General features: G+C 40.8%; 1 long non-coding RNA gene across 2 annotated transcripts in view; it reads left to right on the top strand.

Annotated features, from left to right (window-relative positions):
- Window positions 1-25,941, top strand: part of LOC126176808 (uncharacterized) — a 535,961-nt gene that overhangs the window by 228,509 nt on the left and 281,511 nt on the right. For both annotated transcript variants that reach the window (XR_007535662.1, XR_007535663.1), the window contains exon 2: window positions 22,876-22,933. This is a non-coding gene — a long non-coding RNA (uncharacterized LOC126176808). The remainder of the gene's footprint in view (window positions 1-22,875; window positions 22,934-25,941) is intronic.

The raw sequence follows: 25,941 nt of genomic DNA, 5'->3' as shown, positions 1-25,941 counted from the left end.
CACTGTTCGAATATTACCAGTAACCATCCTAGGGAATTACCTCATGTGCAAAGCTGCAGTTAACACGGCAATACGAGCGGTAGCATTTTTGGTGGTGCTGTGGTGGAAAGGCATGGACTGCAGATGAATACTGAAATTAAAGTCAGTGGTGGCAACGAACAACCCTACTTTGCTCCTTTCCTGCTTTTGGCCTTTTGAATCACTCACCAATGCAGTATAGCCTATTTTCCTCGAAAATAGTCATTGAACCTTCCATCCCTGTAGCTGAAACCATACCGCTCAAGAAAGGGGAAAAAATTCCATTAAACTTTGCCAAAAGCCTTCTTCAGATACATTAATGTAATGCATGTTTCCTAGTTTTTCTTAGATCTACCATTTGCTACTAACTATGGTGCTGAAATTTCTCCTCCTGAAACCAACCGCACCTTTTCCTAATATGCTTTCAGTTTTCCGTTACATCCATGAAAATTACAAAAATGTATGTACACTATGTATGTAAGTAAGTATGCATATTGTACACATGCTCCTAAATCAATGAACCGGTGTCAAACAAATATGGTACACATATCATTTACTTCCCGGAAAGAATCACTGTGGGGGTGAGAACCGCCCACGTACCTAAGGGGAGGGGATTGGGGTGAAAAGGCAGTGTAGCGTGCAAGACATCACTGGACTTGCGTTTTGATCTGAAAGACTGCAGGCGACTGTAAGTTTACACCCTGACAACAGTCACTTTAACTTGTAAGCCTTCCACTTGTCTGCCTGACCATGCGTCTGCTACATTTATTCTGCCCTCTGACAGTGATTGTTGTTGCTAGCCTGCATTGGAGGTTTTGAGTTTTATCAGAATCTTAAATAGAATGCTGGGAAAAATTTAATGAAACAGTACCATGTCATTATTGAAGTCAATTATTGATGGGTGAGTATTGCATCAACACAGAATTAACTTTTATAAAAATAGCAAGAATTTATTGATCATAAAATGGGACAAACAACGCAAGTTTAGCGAGATGACAAATAAATCATGGACTGTTGGCAACACAAATGGAAGCAACAAATAATTAGCACTCCACTAGGTGGCGTTTGGTTGGCAACGACTAACGTTTATTGGTTTAATCTACTTATCCTAGCTCAAAACATCGATTGTCTGAAATTATCCAACGCTGAGTAGACTTTCATGGATTTATTCTACACAGAAGTTACATTACGTTGGTGCAGCTAAGAACAAGTGACGAGACTGTGATTCTGTTCGCCCGAACAAGCCGGAGCAGCAATACTATACCCCTTTCTCGATGCACAGCACTGTCTCAGGTGATGATTGAGGCTAAAGCGTCTGCAGGGTACTATACAGCGCCTGTAATTTGTTATCGTCGGCACGAAATATGCTAAGTCGCTGGCTGGCGAACTGTTAGACGGGTCGCAATTACTCTCTAAGAGAGTCCCGCAATATCGCCAGATTCCAGCTTATGAGACTCCTGTCCGTCAGTCATATCATGGAGCAATTTCAGCCATTTATGCGACAATGCGCACAAGGACGTCAAACGTTAGGGTGCCAGACCTGATATGAATAAGATTGTCCTCTGCAAGTGAGTTGTCTGAGATGACTGAGGTCTAAAGACTTCACCATAGGCAAACCAATCAAAACCAGTGCCAGTGCGAAGTCACGCTCAGTACGTGCCCAAGTTCAACCGACTCGTAACAAGCGTCATGTTCAGAACCTCGTCTCCAGACGGGAGTTTGAATCAGAAGTCCTCCTTCCGTCAAAACTTGATAAACTCCAAAAGTGCCTCCCACTCCCCCGCCCCCCCCCCGCCCCCCCACTGCAGCTTTCGTGTCAATCACAAGACTCCATGATCGCCATATCTCCCCTCTAGCCCACCTCTTATACCTCCCAGCTAGTCCTAACTGAAGTTAATAGTATCCTTTTCCCTGCTGGGGAAGTAGCCAACTCCAGACTTTTAAATCAAATTTCCAAGCAGGCAGGGGAAGAAGTTATTTCCCAAACTGTGTTACCCACAGCCACATTAGGCAGCATGTTTCGAGAGTTTTCGTTTAGGCCTAAAGTGAACAACACATTTAGCACTGAGTACATTGATAGGCCGAACATTACAGCATGTCCGACAAGGGGCATCGGCTAAACTAAGGGAAGTGCTTTTGTGTCCCAACTTAGGCCATTTCAGAGTCAATATAAATGTTGAGTTTCACCCTGAAATTGTTATGAAGGGACGAGGCTTCCCAAAAAAACTCAGCAGGCAGAGGGACAACAACACCTGATGGCCCCATCTATAGCATTTCCTGCAGGACGAACGAGGAAAGTTGCGGATTCTTACGGATACCAACTCCTTACACAATGGGCGTTTACAACAGTGTCGAAACGCCTTGGCCAGGTGACCCACCTCCTCTCCTGTCCCCCTGTCCGTGCTGTGGCCAAAAACGCCTACCAGGTAGATCCAGGTAAGCAGGTTTTCTCCTCTTAGGCCGAAAACATTGTTTGCACATCATTGCAAGAAATTCTTGGAAGCCGCATTCTATACCTGATAACTGCTGTGAGATGTTCCTCTCCCTAACAGCTATACGTGGTTTCCTATCTCCAAATGTCCATTGCAAGATTTGTTGTTAAATAACCAAACCACCTGCTTGTTCTCAACTCCAGAAAATACGATTCGAAGGAGCGCTGCTATAAAAATCCAGCATGCATTAACTATGTACATACTCTTATCTGTACCATATCGGTAACTTCCTATCATCTCACAAAACAAGCTGTCTGGGCGTAATATGAACAATAAACAATACCCTTAAATATGGAAATACGTGAGAAATTAACTTGTCCTCTCTCAAGCTCACAACGCGAGAATACCCACACTTTAGTCATCCAGTATTTGAAAATGAGAGCAATTAGATACTTGAAACAAACTTTACACATAATTTCAAACTTTTACAAAATTTTTTGTTCTGACAACCCCCACAAAATGAGGGACAAAATTTTTTACTTCATTTTCAATAAAATATATCTGCCATATGGAGCACGATGTTTTATTTTATTACTTCTTTACTACCAACTGTATTCGCGACAATTTTTAGACAGTATCCATATACCACTTCATGTACCAAAAAAATCTATTTTCCAGCCCTTATTTCAGGTGATACGACGTCATAATGACCGAGATGTGTTGCATCATGCATGACGTTTTAATTTAGTGTTGCTTTATTACTAATTCAATTTACAAAAAATTTCGCAGACAGTCGGCATATACACCACTTGACGTGCATGCAAAATTACACTACTGGCCATTAAAATTGCTACACTGAGAAGAAATGCAGATGATAAACGGCTATTCATTGAAAAAATATATTATACTAGAACTGACATGTGATATCATTTTCACGCAATTTGGGTGCAGAGATCCTGAGAAATCAGTACGCAGAACAACCACCTCTAGCCGTAATAAAGGCCTTCATACGCCTGGGCATTGAGTCAAACAGAGCTTGGATGGCGTGTACAGGTACAGCTGCCCATGCAGTTTCAACAAGATACCACAGTTCATCAAGAGTAGTGACTGGCGTATTGTGATGAGCCAGTTTCTCGGCCACCATTGACGCCACCATTGACCAGACGTTTTCAGTTGGTGAGAAATCGGGAGAATGTGCTGGCCAGGGCAGCAGTCGAACATTTTCTGTATCCAGAAAGGCCCGTACAGGACCTGCAACATGCGGTCGTGCATAATCCTGCTGAAATGTAGGATTTCGCAGGGATCGAATGATGGGTTGAGGCATGGATCGTAACACATCTGAAATGTAACATCCACTGTTCAAAGTACCGGCAGTGCGAACAAGACGTGACCGAGACTTGTAACCAATGTCACCCGATACCATCACGCCGGGTGATACGCCAGTATGGCGATGACGAATTCTCGCTTCCAATATGCGCTCACCGCGATGTCGCCAAACACGGATGCGACCATCACGATGATGTAAACAGAACCTGGATTCATCCGAAAAAATGACGTCTTGCTATTCGTGCACCCAGGTTCGTCGTTGATTACACCATCGCAGGCGCTCCTGTCTGTGATGCAGCGTCAAGGGTAACCGCGGCCATGGTCTCCAAGCTGATAGTCCATGCTGCTGCAAACGTCGTCGAACTGTTCCTGCAGATGGCTGTTGTCTTGCAAACGTCCCCATCTGTTGACTCAGGGATCGAGACGTGGCTGCACGATCCGTTACAGCCATGCGGATAAGATGCCTGTCATCTCGACTGCTAGTGATACGAGGCCGCTTGGATCCAGCACGGCGTTCCGTATTACCCTCCTGAAACCACCGATTCCACATTCTGCTAACAGTCATTGGATCTCGACCAACACGAGCAGCAATGTCGCGATACGATAAACCGCAATCGCGATAGGCTACAATCCGACCTTTATCAAGCAAAGTCTGAAACGTGATGGTACGCATTTCTCCACCTTACACGAGGCATCACAACAACGTTTCACCAGGCAACGCCGGTCAACTGCTGTTTGTGTATGAGAAAACGGTTGGAAACTATCCTCATGGCAGCACGTTGTAGGTGTCGCCACCGGCGCCAACCTTGTGAATACTCTGAAAAGCTAGTCATTTGCATATCACAGCATCTTCTTCTTGTCGGTTAAATTTCGCGTCTGTAGCACGTCATGTTCGTGGTGTAGCAGTTTTAATGTCCAGTAGTGTATATCATTGCATAGCTCATAGCTCAGGAGATACGACGTCATAAACATTAAGATCCATGAAAATGAAACTGCAAGACGAAATGCACTGAACATGCCGGTGAAATATTTTTGATATGTGTCAAATACATTTGACATGAGCGTATGCGAGCAAAGCCATAGATGAAAAGTTTATCCTAAACCTGTGGAACGATTTCAGTCACATTTGGTACACACGTTAGTTACAATCTGGAAAGAAATACGACCAGCCTCCTATTGAGATGAATGTGAGAACGTGGAGAGATAAGGGAGGATGAGGAGGTGGACGGACGGCGAGAGGGAAGGAGGAGGTAGGCGCAGGTAGGAGGAGAGGAGACAGGTAGAAAGATAGGAAAGGGGGAGATGTACAGACAGACGGAGGAAGGAATTGACAAGAGAGGCGAGGAGGAGATGGAATTAGAGGGGAGAGAAGATAGACGGATGGGGAAGGAGCAGATGGACTGAAGGGGGAGGAGCAGATTAACAGAGAAAGAGGGAGGAAGAGATGAGGAGAGAGAGGGACAGAGAATGGGTGTTGTAGGAATGGGACAGAGAGAGGGGATAGGATATGGCATTAGAGGGGAGGGAAGATAGACAGATGGGGAAGGAGCAGATGGAATGAAGGGGGAGGAGCAGATTAACAGAGAAAGAGGGAGGAGGAGATGAGGAGAGAGAGGAACAGAGAGTGGGGGTTGTAGGAAGTGGACAGAGAGAGGGGATGGTCGAGATGCACAGAGAATACATACATACCTGGGCAACGCCAGGTACTCAGCTATTACTCCGATAAAGTACTTTTGTGAGTATTTTTGACGCTTATCGTACTAGACTAACTGTGCGATAATTTTTATACCTCTCCACTCTTGCTTTCATCGGAAGTGTAGTAATTACTCGTAAATCGTTTTCAAAATGTTATGGAAGTTCACGAATTGCATAAACGTCGGTCACGACCTCTTGTCGCTCTTGTTCTGCCTCTGTACCTGACGATCGCGAACGTTCCGCTGGAATGTCTTTCGAGTTCAGTCAATAACAGCCTCAACAGGTGTTGTGAATAAAAATATAGTCTAGATGGGCAGTATCATTTTTTATTAATTATACAATTGTAGAATTTCGCCTTTTGGTCATTTTTAAGCACGTATCTTACGTTTACAGCTTCATTTTACAGTACAATGTATAGCTGATACATGTAGACAGGATTACATCTTACTCCTGTGCGTATGTGGCACAAAAACAATATACTACTGCACGTGATTACGTCTATTATCTGACACAAAACTTTTTCAAATTAAGAAAAGAATGTTCTGTTCCCCTGTCATCTTCTTGCACCGTATCCTCCAGTTAGCCCAATTCCTCATGATCAAAATGGTTCAAATGGCTCTGAGCACTATGGGACTTAACGTCTGAGGTCATCAGTCCACTAGAATTTATAACTACTTAAACCTAACTAAAGACATCACACACATCCATTACCGAGGCAGGATTCGAAACTGCGTCCGTAGCGGTCGAGCGGTTCCAGACAGTAGGGCCTAGAACCGCTCGGCCACCAGGGTCAGCCCTCATGATCAGTTATATTCTCCAAGCATTGATTTCATCTTATCGCTTCATTTTCTGCTTACATTAAACAATTGCAGTTTGCATCTATAATCGTGGTGCTCCTTGTTCTGAACTTCCTAAAGTAACTGTTTTTAGCAATTTCATCTTACAAAATTATCGTACAGACGTTATAGATCTCGTTCTTGTGAGCACTTACATATCTGTCACCATCAAGTCTTCATAAAAACTGTAGTAGAGGGAGAAAAGACGAGAAATTCTGAAGGCAGAAATTGCCTTGTATGTTAATTTCCGACCTCAATGCAACATAAGAGTTTCCTTTTTAAAAATATGACACTACCCGCAGCTTGAAATAGTGTGGAATATGCAGGTAGCTAAATACCAGCTAGATGCTGACGGGCAGACAGAGAGAGAGAGAGAGAGAGAGAGAGAGAGAGAGAGAGAGATGGCGAAGCAAAACGTTTAGGTTTTGTATATGTGAACGTAAATAATATCGCTTCGCGAAAAACGCATAATCGTCCCTTCGTTAGTGACTGCTGGATGGGTACCTCCAGAAGATAGCTCAGCTGTAGACTTTTTTGTCACAGACATGTTGTACATGGTCAAAATACGCGTCTTGACGACTGTAGTTGGCTTCCTCTGGCAGCGTAGCTAGTGTCCCAGGCGCGCTATTATTAGCACAGAAAACGAAACAAGTTGTACTGTGAGTCAGCACTGCGACAAGTTGGTACGCTCTCCTAAAACACCAACTATTCTGTACTAAAACACGTCTTGTAATAAACCGTAGTTTTCTCACTTCCAGAGCATTTACGGTCACTAAGGTAGTAGGTACTTTTACCTTCAATCGCTTGATGTCCTTTTTATTCGTTTTCACCTTTTCAGTAAGATTTAGCAACCGTCTTTAAGCTGCTGTCAATGACCACACTTGCTCCGCAACGCTATCGTGTAGCAAGTATTATATTTGAGTCATTATTATATGTGATATTTGTTTCGTATGTGGTTCTGGTTTCCGTGGTAAGCTTGACGAAAAGCAGAAACATTGTGTTCACGTAATTTAGAAGTGAAAATACGTATACGGAGTGCGGATCTATATCTAGACGTAAACCCAGCCAGCTACTTTAGAGAGCACGCCGGAGGGTGCTTCGTCCGAATAGTATCGATTTTCTATCCTATTCCATTTGAATATGGAGCTTGAGAAAAATGACTGTTTGCCTCTAGACGCAAACTAGTTGCTCGAATCTTATTCTCAAGTGGCAGCATAATGGTCGCACAATCAAATAAATGTTTTCAAAATTTACCCAGCATCTTTTCCCGAGTACTCCATCTTTCTTCCAGGAATTTCCTTATTCCGACATTTCAGCATACCAGCGCGCCTTTGAATTCGTTCGAGATACGAGAGATGTAACTTAAATAGTGGCAACTATTTATTCACAACCGATACAAAAGAGTTACATGTTTTCACCTGTTACTGTCAAAGTAGTCACCAGCGTTATGTAGAACCCGTTGCCAGCGATGTGGAATGCGTAGTATACCGTTAGCAGAGCCTGTTCTGTTGACGGTGCGAATGGAGCGGTCTACTACCCGTCGAATCTCTGGAACAGTTCTGAAGGGAATGCCACGAAGTGGTTCCTTGATCTTCGGAATCAGATCAAAGTCGCAAGGACTTAAGTCGTATTTGTGTTCGTTTTTGGAGCATCGCCTACGACAGCTTTGCGAAAAAAGCGGCGACACTTTCTGCGCAACCCACCCATCATTTTGCACGACAATGCGCGGGCGCGTACAGCGCAAGCTGTGGCTGCTCTGTTCGACCGATGGGACTGGGAATTACTGTGCCATCCACCATACTCCCCGGGCTTAGGTCCTTGTGACTTTGATTTGATTTCGGAGTTGAAGGAACCACTTCGTAGAATTCGCTTCAGAACTGTTCCAGAGATTCGACGGGCAGTAGACCGCTACATTCGCACCATCAACAGAACAGGCTCTGCTAACGGTATACGACGCCTTCCACATCGCTAGCAACGGATTCTGCACAACGCTGGTGACTACTATGAAGGACAGTAACAGGTGAAAACATGTAACTCTTTTGTATTGAATAAATAGTTGCCACTATGCGTACATAGTCATGTCCGATTAATGAGGACTCCAAACATTGGTACTACGTGTAGAACTGATCACTCAAGTGTCATGTATGCAACTGCTCGACGCTGTACCTTTACCAGTACTGATTTTACGGGATGTTCCCACTTCACGCCACTGCTTAAAATTACCTTTAAATGAAAGGTGCATCTGAAAAGTCTGATGAATGGTACTAGTAAATATAGGAAACAAGAGTTACAAATAAAATACCTTTCTGGTTTTCATAGTAATCACATCAGTTACATTACACATCTGACATTGGTTGTAAATACGGTGGAAACTGTCAGCAAACGCTTGTTGTGGAATCGCTCGAAGGACCGTGGCCATGCAGTGCTGGATATTTGCATCATTACAGGAAATAAGGACTGGTGCTACCAGTAACATGCGGAGAGCAAGCGACGTTCAATGGCATGCTGCTCATCGTCTTTCTCGCCTGTCAAAAGTAAGTCGGCTGACAGAATCCAAGATGAGAAGATGGTGATCGCAAGATCTTGATCCATCACGAATTTCTACCCGACTGAGATAGGAAAGACGAGGAACACCATGCCACCGATTGCCATGCCACTGACCGTCTCTTGGCCTACGTATCTTGCTGGTAGCACCAGGTCTCATCTCCCGTAAAGATGCGGATACCATACAGCGCATGACCACCGTGCTTGGAGCGATTCCACAAGAAGCGTTTGCTGACAGTTTCCAACGGCTTTACAACTGACTTCAGAAGTTCTGTGTAGCTAATGGTGTTTACTTTGAAGGTAAGCAAAAATATTTTGCTACCTTTCCTTCACTTTCTGAGACCATTCATCGAACTTTTCAGTCGCACCTTGTACGTTTACGATGTGACGTGGTCGTGACCAGTAATATTGTGATCGGATGCTGTGGGGTTTTTATTGCAGACATTATCTTACATTTTTCACATTTAAACAGAGGTGCCATTTATTTCGCCTTACGGAAATTTCGTCCCATTCCTGCATTTCATGTGATCGTCATCGGCGATACTTTGCTTTAGCATCGTCAGCCAACAATCTTGTAATATTGTTGATCTTATCTGTTGAATCATTTACGCATATTGGGAATATGAAAGGACCTGTTAACGCTTTTTGAGGAAAGACTAGACTTTTGTGTAACATTTGCTGTCCAATGTAACGTACTGTGCTCTATTACATCTGCATCTGCATCATATTCCACAAGCCACCTAATGGTATGTGGCGGAGAGCACTTCTTGTGTCACTACCTGAGCCTTGTGACCCTGTTCCATTCCCGAATAGCGCGTGGGAAGAATGATTGTCGGTAAGCCTCTGTATTGTCTTCAAATTTCTCTAATTTTCTCCTCACGTCATTACACGACATGTATGTAGGGGGAAGTAATATGCTCATCGACTCCTCCGGGAAAGTGTTCTCTCAAAATTTCCATAGTAAATCTCTTCCTAATGCTCAACGCCTCTGTTGTAACATTTTCACACTTTAGTCTCTATTCTCTTGACATTTTCTGTTTGATGAGAGCACTTTTGTTCAGACGTTTTTCACCCATGGTGTGATTACATGTAATCCTATGTAATTTTTTATTCTGGTGAAGACTGTCCTAGTGCAGTCGAATCCATGGTCAATTTGACAATAATTTTGTGCAACCGAGTTGGCTATACATACATCCAGCAATTAAATTTGCAGTTCTTTGAACAGTAAATAGTTCATAAATGCTAATATAAATACTTTGTGTTTGATTGAGAGGTTATGCCAAAAGCTGCTTTTTCGTCTAACTAAATGTGTACAAATACGTTTTGAGATCTGTGCATATGATGTGCAAGAGCTACAGTGATTTAATGTTTTTAGATACTGGTACTTGAAATGCCAAGGTGCTGTAGTGTGGCTGGCTGTAAAAGTAATTACATATCTTAAACCGAAGCTGTCAGCACGTTTTCTTTACCAGTCGATGAGGAACTAATGAACAAGCGGCTAAGAAAAATTCGCACCGATTTCTTAAAGCTAAAGAAACTAGTAATATGCAAAAAACATTTTACTGAAAAGTGCATAATGAAGACAGAAAAATTTATAGTTGATGGAGAAAGAAAGACATTTGAAAGATGATGTCCCAAGCTGAAACCAAAAGCAGTGAGTTCAGTTTTTTCAAATTTGCCAGAGCACTTGTAAACAGTTGGAACCTCTAAACCCTCATGTGGAAAAGTATGTGATATAGAACGTGACAATCTTGAGAAAGCATTAGCAAGAAGTTTGAAGGATTACAGGCAATTGGAGGTACAAATCGCTATTAAAAATTTGGGGGACATAAGCATGCATTTGATAGAATATTGAAATATGTTGAATCAACAGTGTCTGAATGAGAAAATTTAAACAACTGTTTGATGGTTGAAAGTATAGTGAAAGCCTAGAAGATAAATTTTCGGGTGATACATGTTCACAGCTACAGCTGATTATTGAAAAAATTCAGATCCTAACAAAAAATGGCAACAGTGGTAGATATTGTGGGAACACAATATTACTAGCAACTTCTATGTATTTTCATTCACCATGAGCATACACAATTGTGCACAATATTGGTTATCTATATTTGCCCAATCCATGCACTGTCAGGAAGCTGATATGTAAAATCAGATTAAATAGTATAAATGTAGAAGGCAGTATAGAGTATTTGAAAGTTAAGAAAACGTTTTCAAACTTCCCGAACTTGTGGTGAATGCGCTCCTCGATGAAATTTACATTGAGCCTTGTTTGATATTTAAAGAAGGTACAGGTGCTCTCTGATAAGGAAGCTGAAATATCCATCCCAAATTCCTTAGTAACAAAATATGACCGTAGACAGCTGCCAATTCCCACTGAAACTGCTGTTACAGTGACTAGCCTCGGTTGCTTTATGCTGAAAGCAATACTAGATTTGTATTCAGGTAGTTTCATTGGCGATTCACATCAACTTTCTGTCGTGCACAAAATATGATGCTTAAAGCTGGAGAGCTGTGATCTTACTGAGGCTGACTTAAGTGATGTTTGCAAATTTCAGAGAACTTTGGAGGACGTAGTGCAAAATATTAACCTCAGATCCTGTAAAGTAAACAGTCTCACTAAGAACGTCAGTGAGTCTGTAAGCAGTAATAAATGAGAACAACATAGAATATTTTGGTGTACAATTTTTTTTAAATTTGTTAACTCACTGTACAAGTGGAGAACTGTCTACTTTTAATTCATATGTGGCAAAATAAATACAGTTTTCTAACACAGTCACTATACTTCCCAGCACAAGATGAATTTTATAGCTAGGAAGGTAATGCTGAACACACAAAGCGTGAAAAATGTCAATGACAGGTGTAAATAAAGTATTATACTACTTTAAAAATCGTGAGATGTAAATGTATTACATTACTTTTAAAAATAACGGAACGTGTAATTTTTCAACAAATTACTTTCTGGTTAGTAAATACATTTCTTCAAAAAAACAGTTTATTTCCTCTTGTCCTTACTGATCAGCTTTTAACTCAAATTTTGATGAAGTTTCTGCTGCTAAGGAAAGACAGAAGATTCCACTGTAAGGGTTGTATGTTTGACTTGTACAGTTTTTGGGGTAGTTCATTTAATATATGGAGCTGAATACTTCAGTTCCTTAGTGTGTGAGTGAAATTTAGTCGTAAGATAGAATATGAAGTACAATGTTTTACATAAAATTTGCTATATTGAGATATAAAATTAAAAAAAATTATGAACTTTTTTTGCCTACATGCTCTCTTTCTCTATCCCCCCTCCATAAGTCTGCCTGTGTGTGTGTGTGTGTGTGTGTGTGTGTGTGAGAGAGAGAGAGAGAGAGAGAGAGAGATAAGCTGGCTGAGGGGGAGACTGAATTTGAAATATATAGTTAGGAAATGAATACGAAAATATTAGTGCCTTTTATGACAAGCTTTAGATGTAAATTTTGAAAGATCTGCTAAGGAAAAATAGAAGATTTGTGTGTTTGTTTGCCGGCCGGTGTGGCCGTGCGGTTCTAGGCGCTTCAGTTTGGAACCGCGTGACCGCTAAGGTCGCAGGTTCGAATCCTGCCTCGGGCATGGATGTGTGTGATGTCCTTAGGTTAGTTAGGTTTAAGTAGTTCTAAGTTCTAGGGGACTGATGACCATAGATGTTAAATCCCATAGTGCTCAGAGCTATTTGAACCATTTGTGTTTGTTTGAGTTGTACACGTTTTGGTATTTGTTCAGTTAATGCTTTTGGGGTGAACACGCTTTGTATGTAGTGGTATTTAGTGGTGATGCACAATCTGAAGTACAAATATATCACATAAATTTAGGTGTTGTGACGTATAAAACAAGTATTTATAAACAAAGGTGTGCGTGTGTGTGTGTGTGTGTGTGTGTCCTGAATTTCTGTGGCTAAACAGAATTTGAATTTGAAGTAAAAGTGCAAAAGTGCAGTTTAGGTGGCAGTTTTTACAAGACATGACGGTGACAACATTATGATGAAACATGGCTAGTAAAAATCGAGATAGTACTTGTTAATAAATTGACTGCTGTTCATTTAACTCGCAGTAACTTAAGCTGTACTGTTTGGTTCCTGCCTTAATACAACCTCGAAAATCGTCACATATTCTTAGAAAACAATGAAGCAGTTGTGACAAGCAAAACTGCAGATTTGAGTACCGTTTTTATTTCCCATCATTTTGTCGCAACATTACCAACATGTAATATCTTGCAAAAACTGCCTACCTCTACACTGCACGTTAACCGAATGTGAAGTACGTTATACACTACGGTCCTCTTACACTGAAATCTAAAAGAATTATGTCTGAACGTATATTCGCAGTATGTGTGTGTGTGTGAGAGAGAGAGAGAGAGAGAGAGAGAGAGAGAGAGAGGGAGAAAGAGAGAGAGAGAGAGAGAGAGAGTAGGAGACTTACAGAAAACGAATAGGGCCTGTCGTATATAAATACTTGATAAATTTTCCCAGTTTTTCATACCTCCCCCCCCCCCGCCCCCCTCCCTATCCACCCATTTGCTACAACCATTTAACTGTAGATTTTGAAGTATCTGCTAAGGAAAAGAAAGACGTTTGACTTTAAGGTTCATGTTTGTATGTGTGTTTAATCTGCAGAGTTTTTGGGTGTTCTTCATTTAATATTTTATGATTATCTCTTCAGTATCTCTGTGCATGTGATTCAGTGATGAAACAGAAAAGTATATTGTGTAGTGGACGTACGAATTTGAATTACAGTGATTGACTGAAAAAATGCTTCTATAAAGTACAAAACATTGTTTGCTAATATCTGTGTGTGTCAAAAAAATTAATGGCGATACTGAACGACTCTATTTGATAAAAAAATTAGGTATAAAACAATCATTTATGAGTATCATTGTGAGTGAGTGTCACACCTTTTCTTTTTATAAAGAATCGAAACAGTGCAGTGTCTTGTTAAAATATATTAATCAAACTCTTTTGAAGCCAAAGGTCTGAAGTAATTTAAAGATAATACTATAGTACTACTGAGAACAGCATTCTTTCAGTATCAAGAGTAAATAATAATCAACAAACAGTAACATCATTTGCAATTTTGCGAAGCAGAAACGGCAAATACGCGGGAGTCGGTGCATGCGGAGCTGGGTCGCTAGAGAACTGTGTTTCGGCCGTATCACTACAAAGCTGACATCATCAAAGTGCGCCCATGCCAGTATCTTCAGTCGGTCATAGTCGGTACCCTTGGGTCTTAAGCGTTTCTTCAGATGGCGTTCAGTTTTTAATTCTTTCATTAAATATATTTTAAACTGGCTTTTGTTGTGTACGTAAGTTTCAGAATTAAGGCAGTTAATCAAACATTATAGCATGGTGGACTAAATTTCGTCAGTCCACTCCGAATATGAAGCAGCAAGTTACTAAGTTAAGATAAAACGTTAATTGTCTCTTCTTAAAGCAACATCAGCAGGCTGTGGAGATTGTTTCATAGTATTCTGTGACTATTATTCGGATCTCCATCGATTTTCGAGGTACTCATTTCACTGGTATGCGACACTGAGTGATGGTTCGTATGTTCTTTGGCAGCGTGGAAAATGGAACTTTTTAAGCACTTTTGTTCCCTTTTTCTATCCCCCATCAATAGTTTCATTTTTCACACAACGTCTTTCAGTTTAGGAGGAATAAAAAGAAGTGAATGTAACTGTACCGTTACATCAGTTGTAAATACGTATACCTGAGAAATCCTTTTTCGCGTTCATTTCTGTTAGAATCAACAAATACTGCGAGACTCTTGGACAAAGTTTGTAGACGATAATTCTTCAAGTAAAACGTTCCATACTACTTACTTTCGTGTAAAAAAATTGGCCACTGCATTTCACACACTTTTAAACTATGATCCAACAGTGCCATTTTGGGCATTTTCTTTGAGTTTTTGCTTCTCAGGTTGCTGTTTTGGGATGTCAGTTTAACTGACATTTTGTAAAGGAACCACGGGCCCGTTTGAATTACGAGGGGCGTTTAATAAGTAATGCAACACTTCTTTTTCTAAAAGCAGGTTGGTGTTATTCAGGATTCCAATACACCATATTACTCCCAAGTCTTTTAGCTATAAAACCTTATTTTTCAACATAAGCTCTGTACGGTGCGCTGACCTTACGTCGACTTACTGAGAGGGCCTGTATGCTCGCATGGTACCACTCTACCGGTCGACGTCGGAGCCAACATCTTGCTGCAACAATAACATCCCCATCAACCACGTACTGCTCCCGTGGAGTGCATCCTTCAATGAGCCTGACAGATAGAAGTCGTAACGTACGATATCTGGGCTGTTGGTTGGATGAGGAAGATCAGTCCAGTGATGTTTTGTGAGCTCCTCTCGGGTGCGCAAATTTGTGTGAGGTTTGTGTTGTAAAGGATAAGGAGAAGATCGCTTGAATTTTTGTGGTGAAGAACACCCTGTAGTTGTTTCTGCGATTTCTTGAGGGTAGCACAACACACTTCAAAGTTGATCGTTGCACTATAAGCGAGTACATTAAACAGAAGAGCCTCTTTACCACCCAGAAGTCCACCGCTATGACTTTACCGGCTGAGATTGGTGCTTTGAACTTTTTTTTGGAATGGAGGTGATGTTTCTCCACTCCATGGATTGCCGTTTTGTTTCCATTTCGAAATGATGAAGCCATGTTTCGTCGCCGTGACGATGTTCGAAAAAAAAGAGAGAAAACAAAAGGTCTCCGTTAGCCTCTTAACGTACAAGCACTTCATCAGGGATGTTCCTCCGTTGGTCTTCATCGTCTTTTCTTAGGCGAAGAGGAACCCAGCGGACACATACCTTTGAGTATTTCAAATGGTTGTCGAATATGTCAGCACTACCAATAGAGACGTCCACTTGCGCAGCGACAAGTTGGATTATGATCCGTTTATCACCTCGAATGAGAGTGTCCTTACGTTTCAACATTGCAGGAGTCATATCTGTGTGCTGCGGCCAGCACGTGGGAGATCGGACAGGTCTGCGCGCCCATGTTTCGATGATGACAGACGGCTCGCCCAACGACTCAACGTGTTTTTGTTCACTGCCAGGTTTTTGTAGCTATTCTGCAAGCGTCTATCAATACCTGCGACGCTCTGTTCTTGCGCTAAAAGAAACTCAGTGACACCTTTAGGCTTGGAATTGATATCCGTTAAAGACGCCATTTTGAAGGCTTACGTACAGCGCCGCCAAGTATCTGAACTTTATGAAGCAATAGTGGATTGTGTCTCAGATGCTTATGTTTACCCTATGCCAAAGCTTCTGCTCCATGCAGAAGGAGATTATGTTCAAAGAAGCATACAGTTGCAAAAGCTGTCACACATTCTGTGACCGCTCATTTGGTGGGACTACAATCTAGAGATGTAGTTACGCTTGATGCTTGTCATGCTTTCGTCAGAGGGAGCACAGAAGAAAGCCACTGCTTGGGCCACGAGGAGAAGAGCTGGTTAGATAATGGTTTCCCGCGACGGAGAGGGTGGCTGGCCGCTCGCCCGGTCACGAGAGCCCTGGGAAAGCTGGACACACAGAATTCAACCAGTTCCTGGAAATATTTGCCAAGACGCCTTGCTACTTCTGTAGTTGCTGTGCAACCATGGAACCACAGCAGTTCTGGGAATCCCGGCTCTGTTTTGCGAGTCCAAAATGGAAGTGTGTCGGCAGCTGCCAAGTGTTACAGTAATAGTTGCGGTTTCCAGGCCACAACTATAAAGGGAAATTCATGTGGGTGGAGCAAGAGAGGCAGCGGGAGTAGCAGAAATCTGAGTGACCAGTGACAGATCGTAGGTGTGGCTGTTTATAAGACACCTAATCAAAAGTGGGCAGAGGCCACGATTTGTTCATTGGGGTATGGGAATGAAAAGAGTAGGGAAGGCAGTGGATGTAATTGTGTAGTGGTGACAGCAGCGTGCGAAGTTGGAAGCAGCCTGGAGGGCGAGGGTGGGACTTCGGCGAGGGCCGCTGGAGAACGGGGAGGCGCAGCGCTCTCTGTCAGAGGTAAACCGGCTTACTAAACTCTCTGCAGTTTCATTTATGGTTGGGCGCGAATAATACTAATCGGTCAAAGACTCGAGGGCTTGTAGTTTGCAGGTTTTACTAGCTGCCAGGAAGGACTAGAAGTTTCTAAGGGTGTAACAGGGACTGGTTTAAAGCTCATTTGTTATAGTGTAAACAAGGAGCGTTTACTAGACAGCATGGATACAGCGATTAGAGAAGACTTTACTTGTCAAAGTGTAAAAGGTTTGAAACGGTTATTAAAAGATGTGAATACTTATTGCCGTAACCCTTCAGCAGTTAATCTCCTCACATGTAAGTGTTAAATGTCCTATGCGCGTCTTTCGTTTTCAGTGTCGCCGTAATGTTTGTGCGATGATAGACAATACTTAAGTGTGGTGTCTGTATTTCTGCATTGGTTTCCCTACAGTTCGACAATCCTTATGAACTAACGCAGAGTCTTCGCAACTCTTCAGATGGGCCAATTATTTTCGTTTAAAATTACACCACTTGTCTCAAGGGGTTAACCTTACATAGTGAGCGCTGGCGACCGAAAATAGCATTATCGGTGTTGGAAGAGTTGGTATTAAAGACTGCCGACAGTAATTAACTTGATTCGAGTAGTATAGTTAAGCGAGGGACCATTGCGATTCTTTATCCATCGTGTGCGATAATTGTTTTCTATCATGGATTATATAGCATGTCATGTAATTTCACAATACAATTCACGTAAGTATTGATGTATTGATCCGAGATCACTGTTATCAGAAGATTCAGAACTGACCCATGGGAGTCCGCAGTGTTCAAAGAACGTGTACACTCTTCTCAGAAGTGTAGCTGGTGGCACTGTTTCTATTGTGACTCATTCTCATCTCGTAGGAAGTCCATCCACGGCTAAAAATGGTGGTGTCGTTAAGCTGTTAATTATACTGGCGACGCTCGTGACAAAAATAAAGTGTCTTTCGTGCTGAATGAGACAATCAGCTATGGCTCAGCTTGCCATTACTTGAGGATCCAGGCTGTCTTTTGAAACGAAGAGTTACTCCCACTTCACAGAAAATGTATTCAGTATAAATGAGTGTCGCTTCTATCAGTATCAACCTTTTCCTGGTCTTAATGTTTTAATTATTCAATAGAAAAAGCAATATTTTTCTAGACGAACTTTATTCTACAATACGTTTTCTATATTAGTTTGCTCCTTTTTACTTTTTTGGATAAAGAAATAATAATTTTCAGGAACTATTTTCATTCTTTAATTTTTCTAATGCAAAAGTTATAACTTTTACTGCAGTGAAACACATTGTGAGACATATAAATTATTTGAATATGATGCATATTGTCTATGCGCATGAAAATTATGTCAAGTTGGAAATTAATTCATATTTTGAAGTAGCAGTTTGTAATGATAGAGGCAAATATACCAATAATATATTTGATTCATTCGCTGTTCGACTGCTCTGCTCGCCACGACTTTATCTAATTTTAACTAGAGACTATATAAACTTAAAGCTTACTTTTGGGTTTTATTTAGCTACTATCACGCAAATGACATTTATTTCATATCATTTATTTCACATCTTAGATCTTGGAAACGCAAAGGCTTGGGATCTTTTATCATCATTTAAATAAAATGTCCACCGTTAACTGATTGAACAAGGCCGTAATGGGTTTCGAGAAAAAATTGCATTGTTGGTCGCCTATATTAATTTCGTTCTGCTGGATGTGGAATGGAGAGCATGTGCTGCGCTGTTAACGTTTTGAGGTGACACATTCGATGTTAACGGGACTCGAGAACGTAACAGACATCAAATTCTTACAAAGAAGAGCTTATTCTTGTTTTCAGTGTGAATTAACTTTATTATATAGGGCTATGCTATTCATTCTATTTTACAAGGAACTTTGAACCATAATGTACCGCAGCCATCTTATACTGTTATTTACCGTGTGAAGAAATAGGGGTCAAACTCCTGTGATATAGCCACTGGATTATTCATTAATTTATCATAAGTCAAATATTTCACTATTAAATGGCGAATAAAATAAGTAAATGAAATTTATAACAGTAAAGTGATCAAATTTTTTCCCAAGAATCACGTTGGTAACTAGTAAGAGTACATAAGACATCTGTGAATATTTTGTTAATTTATTTATAAATTAAATACGACTCTAACAACCAATACCTACATTACTTCATTCATTCAATAATTTCTCATACTTCCTTTGTCCAGCTACTATTTTCCAGTTTTTCTTGTTATATGCGCGATCTTGTACTACCTAACCAGAACAATAATGTATGATAACCAGACGATAAATATGAATGGTATAGGAAATATTTGATTACTTATGCTGATATTTTAAAAGTGTTCAGTGTGTAATATGTAAATAACGCTTCAACAAAAGTTAAATAATAAAATATAAGAGGCTAACAGGACAGAAAGCATTAATGTTGTAAGATTTCCAGGTCCATTTGATATTATCTGCAACCGCAGAAAGAAATTTTGAATCAGAAACAGGTTTTGCCCTAGACTCCATTTAAGTTCAATTGATTTCTTAGCAAAATAAAAAAAACTGCTATTAATTACTGATTTTATTCAAAATAGCGCCATTAGCAGTTTAAAACAATCTCTTTCCTCTTCAGACGGCAAGATAGGTATGAAAAATTACGTATCATAATTATTTAATTAATGGCTACTTTAGGGTTGCATGAGAAAGCAAAAACTGCTTCGTAGTTGTATGAACGTTGTTGATCACCGTCTACTTCTTTCTGCCGTTATTATAACGTTCTACGATGTCTCTTCGGGGAGCAGAGTGGGTAATTATAGCAGTATTATGGTTAAGAACTGATGGTTCATCACGAAGACATATTGAGGTCCATTTTTTTGTGTTGTCTGTAATTATACCCTACTACAAACTACTACCAGGACTAATCAAATTTACAAAATTTGTTGATTTGGGGCTCCGTGGCTGTCGCTTGTTGTATGAATGATTTAACCTCTGTTTCATCCCTCAGTATTATTTTAGTGTTTACTTTCACCTGTCAGCCATTTTCTTGCTCTATGTCCAACGTGATGACATGTCATTATAAGACGTTTCGAGGGTGACTCAAATCAAAATCTTAGATTTTTATGTTATTTATGGTGCACTCGAGAAGATTAATATATCACTTTTCGACTAGATCTCCGCAACACTCAATTTACAAACTGCTTGAATTCCCACAGAGGAGAACTAGTGTGGGACTGGGAGCGTGTGCGACCACCTGCGCATCCCGTGTGTGCCACTTCTTCATCAGTACGAAGTGTCTCGCCTCCCAGTTCTCCTCCGAGCCATCCAAGCGTCTGATAATTGTTCGCGGAAATGCCTGTCGGAGTTAGTGAATGCGGAAGGCGCTCAGATTTCAAGTCTGCTATCATCGCAATAACTTTACTGTTTCTGTGCCAGCGTTTTTCAACACGTGCACGACGCTATTACATCTGGCGTTTTATTAGGTTCATGGACACCAGTTAAATGCTACTGGGGCTATTTTTTAATTCCTCATTATGGATTTGCTATTTTTATTCCAGTCACTCTCTAATGTACACTTTGACAGTGCCCAAGTACCGTAACTGGTCGCAAAGTATGTACAATAAAGGTGAGGTGGAATGATGGTTATACCCTTCTTACAATATGAAAAGCTTTGTTGGAATTAACTGATATTATACCTGCTATTTTGAAGCTTGACATTTCTTGATCATCACTATCACAGGGGAATGGGATCAGAAAACATCGATTGTGATGTAGTGTCACAGAACATTCCGAAACGGGTTTCGTTTCGTGACAGAAATGCAAGTGATCCATATTTCTGCGCTGACCGGCATTACTCGTATAATAAAGCTCATCACCTAGACAGTTTTTAAGTATTCTGTGTAGAATTTCATTTGTGATCTCTTCGGGCATTCCACTGAAATTGAAATCATGGCCTACTTTAGCCCTGATTCATAATTTGATAGTGCTCCCTTTCTGGGAAGAATCTTAATTCAGTGCCGGCCGTAGTGGCCGTGCGGTTCTAGACGCTGCAGTCTGGAACCGAGCGACCGCTACGGTCGCAGGTTCGAATCTTACCTCGGGCATGGATGTGTGTGATGTCCTTAGGTTAGTTAGGTTTAATTAGTTCTAAGTTCTAGGCGACTGGTGACCTTAGAATTTAAGTCGCATAGTGCTCAGATCCATTTGAACCAAGCCATTTCTTAATTAAGTTCGGGTAGGAAAACACATTTGGGCATTAGTTAGCTTTCTGTTCACACACACACACACACACACACACACACACACACACACACACACACACACACACACAATATCTGTTGATAGAAATATTATGGAAAAATACAGTCACATCTAATGAAACAATTCTTTTTTTTATTTTATGACTTAAAGTAGCTTTTAATTCACCTTTCAGTAACTTTCCGTTCGAAAGTAATATATATGAAGATCTCATCGTTTACTCTTTTTAAAGAAAAACTAACTGTAATTATGTAAGTACAATTTGCATTTTTAATACTATACCAAAAAAGCATTTTGATATAATCAACAAATAACCTGAAACAGCAGAGGTTACGGAAATATATTTCGTTTGACTACCAGCTAATTACATATATCTATGACATTATGACATGAAATTAAAAGTGTATTTAAAACGATACCACATTCATTATTTCTTGAGATACCTGGTATTACCTATCTAATTACGAACTACCTCCCGTACACTAAATGATAATTTCTGAGATAATTTCAGTCACCATCGTTATTTTTTAATATTATAAATTCTTTTTTGTTAGTTTACTTTCATATGTATGTAATGTTTTGGAACATGGAAAAAGCCACAACAATTTTTTACAAAATTTAATAATGTGTAAAATACATTTAAAGAAACTAGATACAGTAAATTAATGGAAATATAATGTTCTGCGTAGTCTAAATCTCTCCATCTAATGTGGCGTATTACGTTATTTGAGTTTATCACTTACACAGAGATTTTAAATCTTCTCTGCTAGACTTGATTACTGCCGATTATTCTTTTCGGCTCACATGTTCAGACATTATGTGCAAGTGACATTAAATCTAAATTCTCTTAAAGTGTTCCTCAAAGAACTGTGAACACTGGTATTATTACCAGTAGGTGACGTACTCTTTATTGAATCTTGTGGCCGTTAACGCACTTCAGAGTAAACTGATCCCTGTTAAGTGTAATTTGTAATTACCACATAGACTTTGCATTCCTCGAAATCGTTTCAATACGTAGTGTGTAATCCTTAACTATTTTCTTTTTGGCTTCGTTCTATTGTCAGTAACTGCTTTGTGATGCTCTTGCATTTTGCTAGAAAATTTTAATAGAACGATACATGTTAACAAGGTTATTTCTAGTACGATGCAGAAGTATTGGCGGAGAGTCCGTATTTGTCTTCAGTGCCGTCCCGATGTCTCTGCATACGATTTCCGTATTTCTGGGGCCATGAAGAGAGAGACATCCGTGAGCGTCAATTTGCCTCGGGGGAAGATGTGCATCCCTGAACACCGTCATGATTCCACGGGCAACCACAAACCAAATGATCTGTGGTTAGCAAACTGCATTTGCATTTGGGAGGACGACGGTTGAAACCAAGGTCCTACCATCCTGATTTAGGTTTTCCGTGATTTCCCTAAATCGCTTCAGGCGAATGCCGGGATGGTTCCTTTGGAAGGCCACCGCCAACTTCCTTCCCTATCCTCCCCTCATTTGATGAGACCAATGACATCGCTGTTTGGTCCCCTCCCCCAAACTAACCAACCAACCAATGACCTTCTAGTCCAGGATTAATGTATTAACACTTATGTAAATTACTTTTGAAGTAATAAACAATTTACTTAGCTTTTGTCCATCTTTCTTGTTCTCATTTGACTGTCCCTTATGCAGTTTTTAAATAATTGTTATAATTTTGTGAACAATCATTTTCTACCTCAAGCCAAAGATATAATATGCTTTTACTTTTCTCTTTATAGGGACTGTTGCATGGTACCCAGCCTCAATTAGGTGGAGTTTCTGAGGAATTTATCGGAGGTAAGACCACAGTACGAATACTTATTTATTGTCCTATAATGTCTGCACAATTTTGTTAAGTTATGAAGTTTGTTAGCTTGGGAAGGACAGAACACAAGGGGAAGGGGATGGCGGGCGGGAAAGCCAATTGGTGATCAATGATAAAACTTCAGAATTTATCGTTACTACCAGCAGCATAACTGAGAAAATTACTTTTTAAATAACAATATATTCCGTTTTCGACTGTACTTATAATTTATTTTCCACAACTGATCAGTTTAGGCTGTTAAGAAATTTTCAGGCGGTAGTTGAGCTCACTAGGGCGGGACACCGAGCTGCCTAGTTGACAGTATACGACGCGCAAGGGAAGTACTCTGGCGTGAAGTTCACGCACTTGTTGTGAAACCAATTACAATATTAGCGTCTTTCTTGGAGTTGTATCAATGGGCTTCAAGCCAGTTACGTCCATTTTTGTGTTTCCAGTTGGTATACAACATAGGAAACGCTGATTACACTTATAAAAATGTCATCCATTAAATTAAAAGTAAAGTTTCCGGACCTATCGGAAATGTCTTCGTTGCATGTTTTGATACACGTTACAGTCAGTATGTCACAGTGTAATATTAAAAATGTTTAAAGACTAAAATGGTTTGGGCTGTTTTGGGGGAGGAGACCCAACAGCGAGGTCATCGGTCTCATCGGATTAGGAAAGGAAGTCAGTCGTGTCCTTTCGAAGGAACCATCCCGGCATTTGGACTAAAATGGGCATGCTTGTAATGTTCCAGTAAAGAAGCTCGTAGAAATATGTAGTAAAGTTCCTATAGTTCTCGTTAGACACCAGTAGGGTAGGGAAAAATCGATCGTTGTAACCGAGCAAAACGACTGAAGTGCTGCGAGAAGCAACAGGAAGTCGGGGCGGCCTGCCCTGGTGAGATTCCGTAGACGACTGATTGAGTCGAGGTGGGGGCGTCCTCTGAGAATAAAATCTGACTCAGCTAGAAGTACGCGGCAGAAGGCTCAGCGAATTTTAATGAGGGTGACGGCCGGGTGGGCTGAGTCAGGCGTACCGCGACCTGAATGCTCAGCTGCTGACTGCGTCGAGCGGGGGGGAGGTAGGGGGAGGGGATGGATCGTGCGCTGTGCGTTAAGGGCGGAAGCGGCTGAACCGTCGCCACGGCTCTGCGCATTCCTCGTGCCGGCGCAGCCGACACACGGATACCGCCTGCGACCTCCGACCTTCGAGCCCCACCCATTGCGCATAGTGCAGCGACTCATCCAACTCATCACGTCCATCAATATAATTTCTTAACACTAGCAATGATAAATGCACACACACACACACACACACACACACACACACACAATCGTACGCTCATTCTGCACCTATATTTTGTTGCTTTATAGTGGTTTGATGCGGCTCTACACACTAATGTATCTCGTGCAAGCCTCTCATTTCCCTATAACTTCTGCAAACTACATCCATATGAACCTACTTACAGCCTGCCTTACCATACATCCCTCCATTTGCAAACTGGTGATTACTTCATGTACATCTACATATACAGCTACATGATTACTCTACAATTCACAGTTAAGTGCCTGCCAGAGTATTGAACCACCTTTAACTTACTTCTCTACCGTTTCACTCTCGAACAGCGCGCGGGGAAAACGAACACTTAAATCTTTCCTTGTGAGCTCTTATTTCCCTTATTTTATTATGGTGCTCATTTCTTCCTGTAAATGTGGGCGCCCCAACAAACTATTTTCATACTCTGAAGGGAAATCATCTTGGGTATTAATGACGGCTTCAGCTGTATTTGGTCCTCTATTATTGGATCACTACGGTTTCTTGGCACTAAAAGCCATATCTTCAGGTGAACATTAGAGCGGAAAACCTTTGTACCCAACATTCGTTGTCCATCAGAACAAAACACCGCTAAAAGACGAAATGTCATACAATAAAGAAGAAAGCTGGTGATTGAAATCTCATGAGAAGGTCCTGCCACAGCAAAAAAACGCCTTTGTTTTAATGAGTTCCAGACCAATTCGTGTCTCATATCTGTGGCACTCTCTCCCCTATTTCGTGATAATACAAAAGAGTTGCCTTCTTTGAATTTTTCCGATGTCCTCCGTTACTCCTACCTGATGCAGATCCCACAAAGCACAGAAGTACTCCAGAAGAGGTTGACAAACGTAGTCTAAGCAATCTCTTTACTAGACCTGTTACATTTTGTAGGTGTTCAAGCAATAAACAGCAGTCTTTGATTTGCCTTCCCCCCAACATTATCTATGTGATCGTTCCAATTTAAGTTATACGTAGTAGTGATCTTTAAGCATTTAGCTAAGTTTACAGCCTTTAGATTTGCGTGATTTATCGCGTAACTGAAATTTAGCGGATTCTTTTTATTGCTTATGTGGATGAGGTCACACGTTTCATGATTTAGAGTCAATTGCCACATTTTAAACCATACAGACCACTTATCTAAATCATTTGCAATTTGTTTTAATCATCTGATGATTTCTCAGAACGGTACATGACTGCATCATCTGCAAACAATTTAAGAGTACTGCTCAGATTGTCTCCAAAACCGTATATCAGGAACAGCTGGGGGTCTATAACACTTCCGTTGGGGACGCCGGACTTTACTTCTGTTTTACTCGAAGACTTTCAGTCAGTTATTGCGAACTGTGACCTTTCTGACAGCAAATCAGGAATGCAGTCACACAACTGATACGATACTCCATAGGCACGTAATTTAATTAGAAGCTGCTTGTCACGAAAGGTGTGAAAAGCTCGGAATGTGCCCTATTAACCGATCCCCTCTCTTAGGCGAGTTGTGCTATAAAATTTCCTTTCTGTCCGATTGTATTTCCTAACTTTTCGTCAGATATTCGCTACACCCACGTAATCTTCAGCTTTCTCCAGTATCTTGTATTTAATTATTGTCTGAAATGTTTATCGTCCACGTTTCAATTCCATACCAGAATACTCTTCAAACAATGACCTTCATAAAAGAGTTTCGAACTTT

Source organism: Schistocerca cancellata, chromosome 3 (genome assembly GCF_023864275.1).
Source record: "Schistocerca cancellata isolate TAMUIC-IGC-003103 chromosome 3, iqSchCanc2.1, whole genome shotgun sequence".
Taxonomy (NCBI): Eukaryota; Metazoa; Arthropoda; class Insecta; order Orthoptera; family Acrididae; genus Schistocerca; species Schistocerca cancellata.
This window is presented reverse-complemented; position numbering and strand designations above follow the sequence as displayed.